The 13,999-nt window shown below is 38.6% G+C and overlaps 1 protein-coding gene and 1 non-coding gene across 2 annotated transcripts in view; one reads left to right on the top strand and one right to left on the bottom strand.

Moving 5' to 3' along the window:
• The window catches only part of CTPS1 (CTP synthase 1), a 1,052,426-nt gene extending 1,039,475 nt beyond the window's left edge, over positions 1 to 12,951 (top strand). The window contains exon 19 of the mRNA XM_049774765.1: positions 12,937 to 12,951. The gene's annotated coding sequence lies outside the window, so the exon portion shown is untranslated. The remainder of the gene's footprint in view (positions 1 to 12,936) is intronic.
• Positions 3,189 to 3,320, bottom strand: LOC126012477 (small nucleolar RNA SNORA31). Its single transcript, XR_007496941.1, has one exon. It is a non-coding gene; the product is annotated as a small nucleolar RNA SNORA31 (small nucleolar RNA).
• Positions 12,952 to 13,999: the final 1,048 nt, after the last annotated feature.

Raw genomic sequence — 13,999 nt, 5'->3', positions numbered from 1 at the left:
TGAGTCTTGCTCCTTAGAGGGCATCATCTCTTTCCTTCTAAGACTTCACTTGCCTCACTGGCATCTCCTCCCAAGCTCTCTTCTCCCAACACTCTAGGAAAGGTCTCCAAAGCACTGGGAACATGAAGAAGAGGCTCAAAGCCACGGAGATCCAAGACATCTGCAGGTCTCTTAGAATGTTTAGCAACTCCGTTAGGCAGAAAGACCGGTTTCACTTCCATGTGTAGTTTCATTTTATTTTTTATTAATTGCGATTCTGTGCCATTAATAATGGTTTCCAGTTCATATAGTTCCAACACAACGCCCATCACCTGTGCACCCACTTCTCTCTCCCAAGAACCTCAGCAGTCCTCATTCCTAACCTCCCACCCCACAACTCAACTGTGCAGATCAGTTCTCCCATTATGTTGCTGTATCTATCACTTTCCTTCATAATAATCTTAATGACAAATGGTACACATTGACTTTCCTGCCCGTCACCATGTCACTTTCCTCTGATCACAGCACCCTGGGTTCCCCTCGCAGAGCAACTATGCCTTTCTCTTGGTGCTTGGGGATTCATGGGACTGTTCCCACACTCCAGCTCAAAAGAAATGTGAGACCCCCCAACATGGCCACTCCTGCCATCAGTTTTCCCATCAGTTCTCCCAGGTCACATGGATGATTCAGGAGCCAGCATATGTTCTTGGGCAAGTCAATTGAAATTAACTCAATGACTTTCTAGGATTTAGGCTGGAGCAACTCAGGAAAAGGTGTTTTCCTTCCTCTGGAGTTGCCAAGGACACAGGCTCAAGCTTAAATGGCCATCTGCCACCAGGGTGGAGCCTCCTGAGTGCCACACAATGACAGAGTAAGAAGAACTTACAGGGTAGGAAAAAAGACCCTTTTCGGATACAAGTCTTACCAGTTGCATCAAGTTTTACTTTGTCTTTGTAGGGACAGGGCACAAGTTACTGCTGCGCTTTTGTTTATTTAACAAATAAAACATATTTTGTTGTTAATAAATAAAAATGAAATACATCTTGATTCTGTCACTTGAAACTCAAAGAATTCTAATGAGTACATTGAGGCTGGGAGCTCTTTATAATATAGAAGCCAGCATGAACTAGGTAAAGAGGTGAAAGAGAAGAGCATCTATTGCATTGCCTAGAATACTGCATATGTACATGTCACTTTATTTGATTCTCAAAATAAATTTGCTCAGCTCAATTAAGAAATGTGTTGGAGCTGGAGAGATAGCATGGAAATAGGAGGTTTGCCTTGCATGCAGAAGGACAGTGGTTCGAATCCTGGCATTCTATATGGTCTCCTGAGCCTGCCAGGAGTGATTTCTGAGCATAGAACCAGGAGGAACCCTGAGTGCTGCCTGGTGTGACCCAACCCCCCCCCCAAATTTGTCAAGTAATGCACAATTAGCAAATTGCAAAGTCAAGGTCAAACGAATGATAGTCTGCTTGCAAAGTTGCATTTATTTAACTCTGATGTATTGCCAAGGTCTATGTTCTCCTTTATCTTCCTCCTCACTGTCATTTCAATCAGCAACATTCTTAGGAAGTCCACTAAGGATTGGATCTACTAGAGCAGAAAGTTGAGTTTTGGAGCCATTAGAAACATAGACCCTGACATTTATCTATGAAAGTGTCTGTTCACAGAGCACAATGAAGAGCATGATGAACACCAATAACATGGAATAGATGTCACGTCAAAAATGATGCCATCTGCTAAGACACTGGAAGAGCTCAGCTTCTTAGAGATGGCACATGGGTATATGAAAAAGAGAAAAGGGTTTGAGTGAAAGGCCTCAAGGTCTGACCTTAGGAATCCAAACAAGATGCCTTTGTCACAGGTAAAAACTGATGTTGTAGTCAAAGAAGGTACAATCCTAGGTCCCTTTTCTGGTTTCTTTTTTTCCTTCTATTTTATTTTATCCAATTGTAATAAGAACACTTAATGTGAATCTCCTCTTGAAATAAAGTCTAAGTGTATAATACAATAGTGTCAATTATGGGAAAACTTCTAGCAGATCTGTAGAATAGATTCAGCTCAGAAAATGGAAACTTTGTGTGCATTAATAATGCTTTGTTTTTCCTCCCTCTGGTCCCTAAATTCTACTGAGTCTATGAGTGAATAAATCTGACTATTTTAGATCCCTCATAAAATCATGCAGTGTTCTTTGTTTTCTGTCACTAGCTTACTTAATTTAGTATAATAGTTTTAAGGTTCACTTAAGTTGTTATATAATGCAGAACTTCCTTCTTAAAGATCAAATTGTGTTCTATTGAATGTGGAAGTCATATTTTCCTCTATCCAATTCTCCAATCTAGGAACATTAAAATTGTTCCCACAACTTTATTATTGAGGGTAGTGATATAAGAAATCTAGAAATGTAAACATACATACCTTAGAGATCTTGGGTTTGCTTCCATGGGATAATCACAAGTGACATTGCGATTTTGTTTCTTTGGGTGGAAGGTGCCTCCCCATAGATGCTCAGTGCTCCAGGGTCACCCCTAGGAATGCTTTGCTCAGTGGTGCTTGGGGTCCATAGGTTTAGTATTCCATGGGTCATGCTATATCAGGAACTGGGTTCAGGTATTCCATTTGGGCCATATGTACCCAAATAATTTTTTTTTTTTTTGGTGTTTGGGCCACACCTACTGGTGCTCAGGAGTTTCTCCTGGTTCTACACCCAGAAATTACTCCTACCAAATTCAGGGGGTCATATAGGTTTCCGAGGATCAAACTCAGGTCAGCTGCGTGCAAGACAAACATCCTACTTGCTGTACTATTGCTCTGGCTCTACCTACTCCACAAAATTAATTTTTAAAAGAACTTCCACTCTAGGTTTCCTAGCAGCTGTACCCTTTCTCACTCCCACCAGTAGCGTGCAAGAGTTTCCATTTCTCCACCTCCTCACAATATCTATCTTTATCTATTGCTACAGTCATCCTCATGTGGGTAGATGATAACCGATTGAAGTTTTGACTTATATTTTTCTTATGACTAGTGACATTGAGCATCTCTTCAGTAAAGAAAGCAATCAAGAGTATGAAAAAGCAACCTACAGAGCAAGAAAATATATTTTTAAAATCTATCTGGAAGGAGTTAATCTCTAAAGCACATAAGAAATTCCAACAACTCATCAGTCAAAAAAATCCAAAAGTAATTCAATTTTTAATTTTATTTTTTCCTATATTCCCCAATCTAATCTGGGCTGCCTTAGTCAGATAGAAAGTGTGAGGACCTTTATTTCCTTGCATCTATACTGAAAACCTGGGCAGCAGACAAGAAACTGCTACAGGTCTGTCAAAGAGATGCATGCCAATTTTTTAAATGAGCTAAGGACTCTGAGAGACAATTTTACAAGACATACTAGTGATCAGCAGGTGCTTGAAAACATATTCAACATCTCTCTTTTGTTCTGATGTTCTGTCTGGGGAAACGAAAGTTAGTCAGTGGAGGTCTCAGATCTCCCACTCCTCCCAAGGATTAGCTTCTCACTTCTGAGAGGAGAAGGTCTAGCTGTCCACTCTTCCAATTATAATATATCTGCCTGGTCTTTAAGACACAAGGAACATGGACCATGGTGGTATCACAGTGGATAGGGTAGTTTACCTTGCATGCAGCTGACTCAGATTCAATCCCCAGCACTTCATATGGTCCTTCAAACCTCCTCCCACCAGGAATGATCCCTGAGCACAGAGTCAGGAGTAAGACCTGAGAACTGCCTGGTGTGACTAAAATCAATCAATCAAACAAACAAACAAAAAATACAAGAAAAAACGAAAGGACCTCCAGGTTGACTAATGTTAAAACTTCCAAAATAGGTCCTGAAAGCCCCAGCCTGGTGGAGCTCCAAACCAACTCCCACCAACACTCCTGATTCCAACTATTGATGCATCTTCAAATCCAAGATGATTTTATCCCTGGAGACATACCCTTATTCTTTCTGGGCCTTCCTTTCTCCTACAGTTTTCTTATTACTCTGCAAACAAGTGACACACTTTCCCACATGCCTCCACGCCTTCTTTTTAGCACACTTCCTTCCTACATCCATTAACAAAAGGTGTTGCATTGATGCTAAACCAAGCAGTCAGACCAACCCCTGAGTCAGTGTGTCTGCCAAGTAAAACACACAAAAACATGGGGCACTATTTTTAAAGTAAGTTAAATAAGGTACCTTTAAAGAGGAGTCCCCTGAGGTTATATTGAGTGCCTGGTTCTTGGTTTTATAAGCCCAAAGGACCAAGCAGGTTAGCTTTCATTGCTTAACTAGGCCATTTAAACCACCAAGTCCTTATCTGATAGGACAATAGTTATAGGTGTGATGTCATTGCAAAACACAACTTTTCTTCTTGGACTGAGATCACCCTTCAGTTTGTTGAACTTTTTTTTTTTTTTTTGGTTTTTGGGCCACACCCAGCAGTGCTCAGGGGTTACTCCTGGCTGTCTGCTCAGAAATAGCTCCTGGCAGGCACGGGGGACCATATGGGACACCGGGATTCAAACCAACCACCTTTTGGTCCTGGATCGGCTGCTTGCAAGGCAAACGCCGCTGTGCTATCTCTCCGGGCCCCAGTTTGTTGAACTTTTTTAAAACTCGGATAGAAGAAATGAAGCATCCTTTTAGTTAATTGACACTACTGATGAGAATAGAAGAGCTCCCCAAATAATGTTGAGATACATTTTTTTCTTTTTTAATTTTTTTTGGGGGGCACATCTAGCAGTTCACAAGGATTACTCCTGATTCTGTACTCAGATGATTTTGGAGAGACAATCGGGGCTGAAGCAATAGTACAGCCGATAGGGCACTTGCCTTGCATGCAGCTGACAATCGGGGCTGAAGCAATAGTACAGCCGATAGGGCACTTGCCTTGCATGCAGCTGACAAAGGCTCTGTCACCAAGTACCACAAGCAGTGATCCCTAAGTGCAGATCTGGGAATAAGCCCCGAGCACCAGAAAGTGTATTTTTCTTTTTTAAGGTACATCCTATGTGTCAGGTATTCTGTGGAAACACATCAAATATTTATGTAATTTGATCCTAAAATAATCCTATTAGTTTTTATTATCACCAAAATTTTGAGGTTGTGGGAAATAAGTCTTGCAAGGTATTTAGCCTTCTCAGTCATGCAGTTAATAATCAGTTGCATGAAAACTACAAGCAGAACTGGAGGATCCAAGGCAGCTCCAGGCTGATAGTGACCACTATAGACAACAAGCTTTTCTGCCACTCACTTTTGAAATGGGGTCACAGGACCTATAGATGAAAGGCTGGGTGAAGGGTATATACTGTGAAAGTAGAGAAACCCTTATCCAAAAGAACAAACCTGATTTTGAGCTTTAAATTTTCACTCAAATCACAAAATGCTTATAAATATTGGAAAAGATTTTCTAAATAGTACAAATTAAATAACTTCCAGTAAAAAAAAAATCAGTTTAAGTCTGTAAGTATAGCATGTGGCTTTCAGAAACTAAATTATAATAGATGGCTTCAAACAAAATGAAAAGTTTTACCATTGAAATGAGACTTTGGGTCAAAATGAGACATCAAATATTAAGGCTTCAGTACACCCACTTGTGCTTTAAATACATTGCAATAGTTGATCAAATGAAGAGGGAGAAAGAGATAAGCATCTCCACTGACCAGAGCTGGCAATAAATTACAGAGTGTGAGTAGATTTGAAGCCACAGGTCTGGAATGTTCTAAGTCTGTAAACCCTGAGTGGTGGTAGGCTTTGACTTCTACTACGTAATGGGAACTGAAAGTACTTCATGCATAAGAGTGGATAAGAACCGGGCCCACTTGTTGAAGTCAAGAGGACATGATGGGGCTCCTCCCTCTATGGGAAGGAGTCCATTAAGAAAAAGCAATTATCAGCTCACTTCCTGAGACAATTCTACAGAAGATTCTTGGCTCAAGAAAGCAGACTGTAGATACAACTTCCTGGCTAGGAACTGAGCCAGCCACCTGCTGCCCCAGACTGGGACAATGAGAGCCCCAGTAGCACGCACAGCAAATTCCACCTAGTGCTGTACTTGGGAGTCAGAAGAAAAGTCGGGTGCAGGCAGCTGTAAATTCTCATAACTGCTAGACAAATGAATATGATAAAATCACATACACAAAAACATGTGTTTAATACACAACATGTGGCAGTCAGCTATGGTAAAGTCCTTGCCTTATATTGTGAGGTGTCAACTTTGAATACGGGCATTATCAAAAAAAACATTTATTTGTGAGAAGGAGAGCAGGGTTCAATCTATAGCACCTCTTGGTCCCCCAAACACCACCATGAGAGACTCTCTAGAACTTTCTAGTACCTGAATGAGTACTCATAACAATAAAAAAAATAAAAGTAAAAGGATGTGGCTCCAGAACAAATGAAGAAATACAATACTAAAGAAGACAATCTATAAAAATCATTGCATTATTAATTGAAAGAGTAAATGCCCAAGATAAAATTAACTTTGCAAGAAATCTTTCAAAACTCTTCAAATATGTGCATCTAAATGTTCAGAGACAGAAGACACAATGGCATCACTGTTACTCCTAAATACAAAATTCTGAGACTTTAAAGTTACAGATAATTTATCAACTGGGCATTTAGAAACCCCCCAAAATAGATAAGATATATAAGTCAAAACTAACAAATATGTGGTGCTAATGTATAAAATGCAAAAGATAAAATCTGTATTATCTTGAGAGATCATCTAAAGGGGAATGTATTGAAAAATGGTAGTGAGAAAGATATTCCCATAGAACATAGTCTGGAGTGCAAACAAGATGATTTTTAATATTGCAGCTAACAAAGAAGATACTTTGAGAGACCCTAACATAGGTGGTAGATGTTCCAAAAGAAGATGGAGGTAATTATGGAGAAGCAATATTTGAAGAATATTAAAGCTCAGAATATGGGGGGCTGGAGAGATAGCACAGTGGTAGTTTGTTTGCCTTGCATAAGGTTGACCTGAGACAGACCCGGGTTCGATTCCTGGCATCCCATATGGTCTCCCGAGCCTGCCAGGAGCGATTTCTGCAAATAGAGCCAGGAGTAACTCCTGAGTGCTGTTGTATGTGGCCTCCAAAAAAACTAACTAAAAAAGCTCAGAATATAGGCCAAGAAGATAGTACAATGGGTAGATTGCTTGCTTTGCACATTGCTGACCTGGGTTCAATTCCCAGCATCCCATATGCCCCCCCTAAGCACTAACAGTACTGATTCCTGAGTTCAGAGCTGTGAATAACTCCTAAGCATCACTGAGTGTGGACCAAAATAATAAAGTTTAGAATATTTGTAATTATGAGTCAATTTTTGGGAAAGTAAGTAAGTAATGACAATGAGAGAAAGGAACATCTCATGATGGCTAGAAGAAACACCCAAGAGTTACCTGAGAGAAATTACAAAATTCATAATCAGGGACTAGAGAGATAGTACAGTAGTTAGGGTGCATGCCATGTAGGCAGCTGATCTGAGTTCAATCCTTGACATCCCATTTGGTTACCTGAACATATCCAGGAGTAATTCCTGAGTGCAGAACCAAGAGTAACCCCTGAGGTATGGTCCTAAAAACACAAACACACAAATTCATAATCAAAGTCTGAAATAGTTTCAACTTATATAAAAAATATAGATCATGCAGACAAAACTCATTATGATTATAGAAAGTTAAAAAAAAAAAGTAAGTCAGCTATAGAACAGAATTTTCCAAAACTGTTTAATGTGGTCCTTTTTATATATATCCTATTAAAACATATGTATATGCAATATATTCAGAAAATAGATTATTTTAAATTAATATTCACTTTTATTATCAGTGATGAATTTTGATAAAATTAATTGAATTTCATTCCATTTCCTTTTAAAAAAATTAGTTTGTAGCTGCAGGATGTAACTCAGTGCTAAAGTGTGTGCCTGGCATGTCTGAGACTTTGGGTTCCAGCCCCAAAACCACTGATAGACACACAAAATTTTGTTTGCAATCAACTAAACTGACTTTATAACCCAACAATGAGCTTGACCTGAAGTTTACAAAACATTGCTCCTTAAATATTTATAGCTCTGTGTCTAATAATTAATTACTATTCTTCCCACCTCAAATAGCAAGTATATACCATGGTGCACCCATGGAAGTGTAAAAGAACCCACAGAAGCAAGGAAGGATGCAGGCTATTGGCATTTCTGTGCTGGAAACCAAAGTCAGTGCAGAGTGAGAGTAAGACATCAGAATTTTCTTTCTGTGCCTGTAAGATTGAAGACAACAAATTGCCACTGATATATTATTTGCACAGAAAATGTAAGTGTGAACTTTTGGTAGTCATAAAAGAGGGTCAGCAAGGTTCTAAACATTAGCATATTTTTAAATGCCAGGCATGATGAATTAGAATATTAACATATAGCAATTAGAATATATTTAGCAATTAAAAAGTGCATGTATATAAGAATAGCAGAAACAAACATGTTTATGTATAAATCTAGTAAAAGATTTGTGTATCTAGTAAAGTTCCTCATGAAGAATATTGTAAGATATTGTGAAAGATATAAAGACTGAAAGAAAGGAAGAGCTATAACACATTCAAGGATGAAGATCTGAACTCTGAGCAGGGTCATTGCTGGTTTATAGAAAAAAAAGAAAAGAGTGCTAATGTAGCTAATGGAATATAAACCCCTAGAATTTCCTGGATACATCAAACTAAAGCTTCAGACAGGGAAATAGCAGAGAGGCTAACGAATCAAAGGGGAATTCAATGGAACAAAGAAATTTACCATCTATAACATCAAACTAATTATTTTCTTTTTTTTTATTTTTTGTTTTGGGTCATACCCTGAAATTCTCAGGACTTACTTCTGGCTCTATGCTCAGGGATTATCCTTTTTTTTTTTTTTTTTTTTGGTTTTGGGGCCACACCTACCTGCTCTCATGGGTTAGTCCTGGCTCTGAGCTCAGAAATCGCTCTTGGCAGGCTTTGGGAACCATACGGGATGCCTGGAATCGAACCCGGGTCTGTTCTGGGTCAACTGTGTGCAAGGCAAGCACCTTAGCACCTTATCAATGTGCTATCACTCTGGTCCCTCAGGGATCACTTTTTTTTTTTTGTTTTTTGGGCCACACCCCGTAATGCTCAGGGGTTACTCCTGGCTATGTGCTCAGAAGTTGCTCCTGGCTTGGGGGACCATATGGGACACCGGGGGATCGAACCTCGGTCCGTCCTAGGCTAGCGCAGGCAAGGCAGGCACCTTACCTTTAGCGCCACCGCCCGGCCCCAGGGATCACTCTTAATGTACTTGGAGGACCATATACAGAGCCAGTCAGTGGTGTTTTAGGCAAGTACCTCTCCATATCCCAAACCTATTTGTTTCTTGATATTATATACTAATTTTATTACCTTACTATTATTTTGAGTCTTAATAAACAAATAAAAATATTTTATTTTATTAAATTAAAAGAATGATGAAGACTTGCAAAATTGAAGGTGGCAATTCTCTCTGAAAGACTCTTAAATTGAAGATATTTCCAATGAAAATCTCAATAGGAAAAGGTGACATTGAAATTCAATTGGAAAAGCAAAAAGATCCAACGAGATGAGATAATTTTTAAAAGGAAGTAGATTGGCAAACTTTCATATTAGAAAGTTAGATTCGGGTAAAGCTTCACAATAATGAAGCAATATTATTAGAAATTCCTGGCTCAGGAATGGACAAATATATCAAGGGAATAAAGCACAGTTCAGATACAGGCTACATATATATAAATACTTGATATATGGCAAAGACAGCCTTATAATCAATTCAGAAAGGATGGGCTGTTTAATAATTTATGCTGAGACATATCCAAAGGGGAAAATTAAAATTCAATCCTTAACTCATATTATATAAAATAAATTCCAGGCAGAATAAAGATTTAATATGACTATTAAAACTTTAAAATTTCCAAAAAATATATACCTTTAAGGTTGTGAGGAGGATTTTTTTTAAATTAGTCTGTTTAAATGAAACAAAAAATATTAACCACAATGTAACAGATTTATATACTTCTGATAAGATTAGCTTACTATGTTTAACAAAACTAATCATGTGCAAAGTTAAGCATAAGATAAAACATGAAACAAAATATTTATCATGCATTTAAATGATAGAAGACTATTGTCCAAAATTCATACACAACTACAATTTGGTAATTAGACAACACAATCAGGAAGTAAACAAAGAGCTTTAACAGACAAGGCACAGAAGCAGACACTTGAACTGACCATAAATCAGCTGAAAAAATATTCAAGCACGATGGGAATCAGAAAGTTGCAAATTGTCTGACTTTTCACAACAGATTGTCAAAATTAAAATTTCCATAACAGAGCTGGAGAGACAGTACAGTGGAAATGGTACTGGCCTTGCATGCAGCCAACCCAGGTTCGATCTCCAGCATGCCTTATGGTATGCCAAGCCTTGCCAGGACTGATGCCTGAGTGCAATCATAAGTAAGCCCTTAAGAAGCCAGAGAAATAGTACAGTGGATAGTGCACTTGCCTTGATTGTGGCTGACCCAGGTTCAATCTCCATCATCCATATGGCCACCTAGGCACTGCCAAGAGAAATTCCCTAGTGCAGAACTAGGAGTAATGCCTGAGTATTTAGAGGTGTGCCTCCCCAAAGAAGCAAACCCTTAGTACCACCCAGTGTGACACAAAATACAAAAACAATTTTCATAAAATCAAGTGCTGATGTTAGTTATAAGGCTGTGGAAGTATAACTTGATTCACCATTTTGGAGGATAAATTGGCCTTATCTCTTGAAGAGAAGCGATTCTGTGAGTCAGCAATTCCGCTCCTCACTTGTGCACCATGTGCAAGTCAACAAGATTGCTGACTGCAGCATTGCGGTGACTAGAGAATGGAAGTGACCTCTATGCCCATAGCTAGTAAAATGACAAGTAAACTCTGGCCAATTCTACAGTGGTACATTGATAAAGCAGGCCTATGTCCACATGGATAAATGTAAAACTTGATGTTGAATACAAAAGCTGTTTAAAAAAAGGAATGTATTCATAATAATAATAGAGGCAATAAATTTGAAATTATGAAAATTATGCTCTCTCTTATGTATGGACACACACAAATATGATAATATGGAAAATATGCATGGGATGCTAAAACCACAAAGAATGATTATTGTTGTAAAGGAAACAAAAGAAAAGGAAAAAGAAAGGGGTTCTCCTGAGCTACATTCAATCTTTCTTATTTTATAGAAGTAAAAAAGAAAAATACTAAATTTTGACAGGTTTTTCTATTATTTTACATCGTTTCTGTATTTCTTTTTTTTTTTTGGGGGGGGGGGCACACCCGTTTGACGCTCAGGTGTTACTCCTGGCTAAGCGCTCAGAAATCGACCCTGGCTTGGGGGGACCATATGGGACGCCAGGGGATCGAACCGCGGTCCGTTCCTTGGCTAGCGCTTGCAAGGCAGACACCTTACCTCCAGCACCACCTACCCGGCCCCTGTTTCTGTATTTCAACATAGTATAGGAAACTCTTGCTTTTCTGTTCGTTTGTAGATTTGGATATTGTGTCAAAATTCATACAGAACCATGATGTGCCACATCAAAATATACACAAAAACAAAATTTTCCTTTATGTCTGTTCTTAAACATTATTTTCCAAAGATGATTGTCATGAGTCCTATATTATCACCTCATTGGTATTTCATGTTCCTATTAAATCACAATTTAATAGGCAATTCCTATTAAATCACATAGATTAATTTCTTTTAACTATAATTAAGAAATCTCTTCTCTTGGGCTAGGTATGTATGTAGCTCAGTGATAGATAACACTTGTATTCTATCCCTGGCATTGCACCCTGCCCTTCCCTGACCCCCCCTCAAAAAAAACTTCTTAACCTTGGCTGAAGTGATTGCACATCAGATAGGGCATTTGCCTTGCATGCAGCCAACCAAGGTTTGATCCCCAGCATCCCAAACATGTTCCTCCAAACATGCCAAGAGTGATTTCTGAGCACAGAGCCAAGAGTTAACCCCTGAGTGCTCCCTTACGTTGGCCCAATTAAACACACACACACACACACACACACACACACACACACACACACACACACACACACACCCCTTACCTAGTTCCTTTCTATAAAAAGTAAAGATGTAAAATTTTTAGTAGTTCAAAATCCTCTTCTTCCCAAAATTCTATCTAGTCAACTCAGGAATTATACATAGTACTCACTTGTATGTTAGGCCTGGGTATATTTCCATGTGCTTGCACGTATAACCTGCAGACGTGCATTATTCTCGTAGGCTAATATTTTTAAATATTCTTCCATTATAATGGCTACCTATAATTCTCTCAACTCTTTCTCTGATTATTTGTTGGTTTGGGACCACTCCCTGCGGTGTTCAGTCAGGGTCCATGTTCAGCCTTTGAGCAATCTCCCCAGTTCTCTGTGATAATTGATAATTGTTAATGATAATTGATAATGATAATGTGATAATTGTTGTGATAATTCAATATCTAGGTTTCTTCCAATTTTGTGTTTGCACAAATAATAAGCCATGATAAATAGATTTGTAAAAGTGCATTTCATGTGTTTTGAACAATTTTAGAGCTTAGATTTCCAAGTCACAGACCATGTTTCTTCAACAGATTGCTTTCCTAAAACAGCCTGTCATTCTCTTGCTCTAAGTAGTGTTTGGTGTAACTGTGTGAGAGGAAGAGACTTGGTGGGCTTCAGTAGCAAGAACCAAGCACTTTTACTAAAATGTTCCCTCAGTTGAAATCTTTATGACAATTGCAAGAAGTTAAACTGAGAGCTAATTAGGGCAAATGTCCTGCACAATTTAGTTCCTCTGACCACATGAAGCATGACCAGGTGTGAAACTAGAAGTCCCTAACCTTGACCTAGTGTGGTTCAGAAGCTCCAGCACCCCACCCCCAGGCAGCACCTTCAGACCCTTACACTGACTAAGAATCACTGAAAGAGATTTCTAATACTAAGCATTGTGTGAAAGACCTGCATCTCCCCCACCCCCAAAAAAAAGAATATTAACTGGAAAATGTTTGTTTTGATATAGCATAGAATTTTCTAAAAGATACTTTAAGACAATAGTATCTAACACATGTGTGACTCCTGCAGTATGTTCATACCTTTAACTTTACCTATTTAAAATTTAAGCCAATCAGAAGTTGGATCCTGCAAAGAGATATCTTTTAAATCTAACTTAGTATTGAAAGTTGAGCTTTCAATAACTTTCAATGTGTTGAAGGCTCCTATATCATTCCTTGAGCATTAGAGGCACATATTGAAAAATACCAAAGTATGAGAAATTAGATATAAATAAAGATAACAAAAGCCAATCTGTTCTCAGAGTGATTAATCAAACAAAAACATCATAAAATCAGAGCACATTTTGTTTCTTCTACCCAAAATAGATATATTGAAGAATATGTTAGAAGTAATTAAGTGGTAGTAGAACTTTCAGGGACATATGTACTTGCAGAAATATTTTTGCAGAACCATGTTGGGGGGGGGAGGGGGCACAAAACTTCCAAATACAATGAAAGGTTGTTGTTGGGGAGCAACTGAACAAGGTTGTTTCTGACATGCAACAGAACATAACAATAACAAGTGAAAAATGAGCTTTTTATCTTGCTTGGAGAAGTTTCCATGAGGTACTGCTAATTGGAGGGTGGGGGCATGACATAGAGATTATATAATAAAAAACAAAGAAGACAAAAATAACATTTGTGCACACATATTTGTATATAACTTTATCATTGATGGGGCTTATCTGTGGGTAGGACGTGATGGGAGATGGAAGAAGTAGGAAAGGGGAAAAGTCTCCATCTACAGACAGTGAGGGCACTTGCACAATGAAAGCTCTCCGAGTGGGCACTGAGCCTCAGCTCAAGCAGTGGGGAATATTTAGTGAAAATTTCCCTGATGAATCTGTAGTTATCTCAAAGGTCTTGGTGTTGGAGACAGATAGGAGATTCCTGTC

This window comes from Suncus etruscus, chromosome 6 (genome assembly GCF_024139225.1).
Source record: "Suncus etruscus isolate mSunEtr1 chromosome 6, mSunEtr1.pri.cur, whole genome shotgun sequence".
Taxonomy (NCBI): domain Eukaryota; kingdom Metazoa; phylum Chordata; class Mammalia; order Eulipotyphla; family Soricidae; genus Suncus; species Suncus etruscus.
Note: the sequence above shows the minus strand (reverse complement) of the source record. Positions and strands in the feature narration are given on the sequence as shown.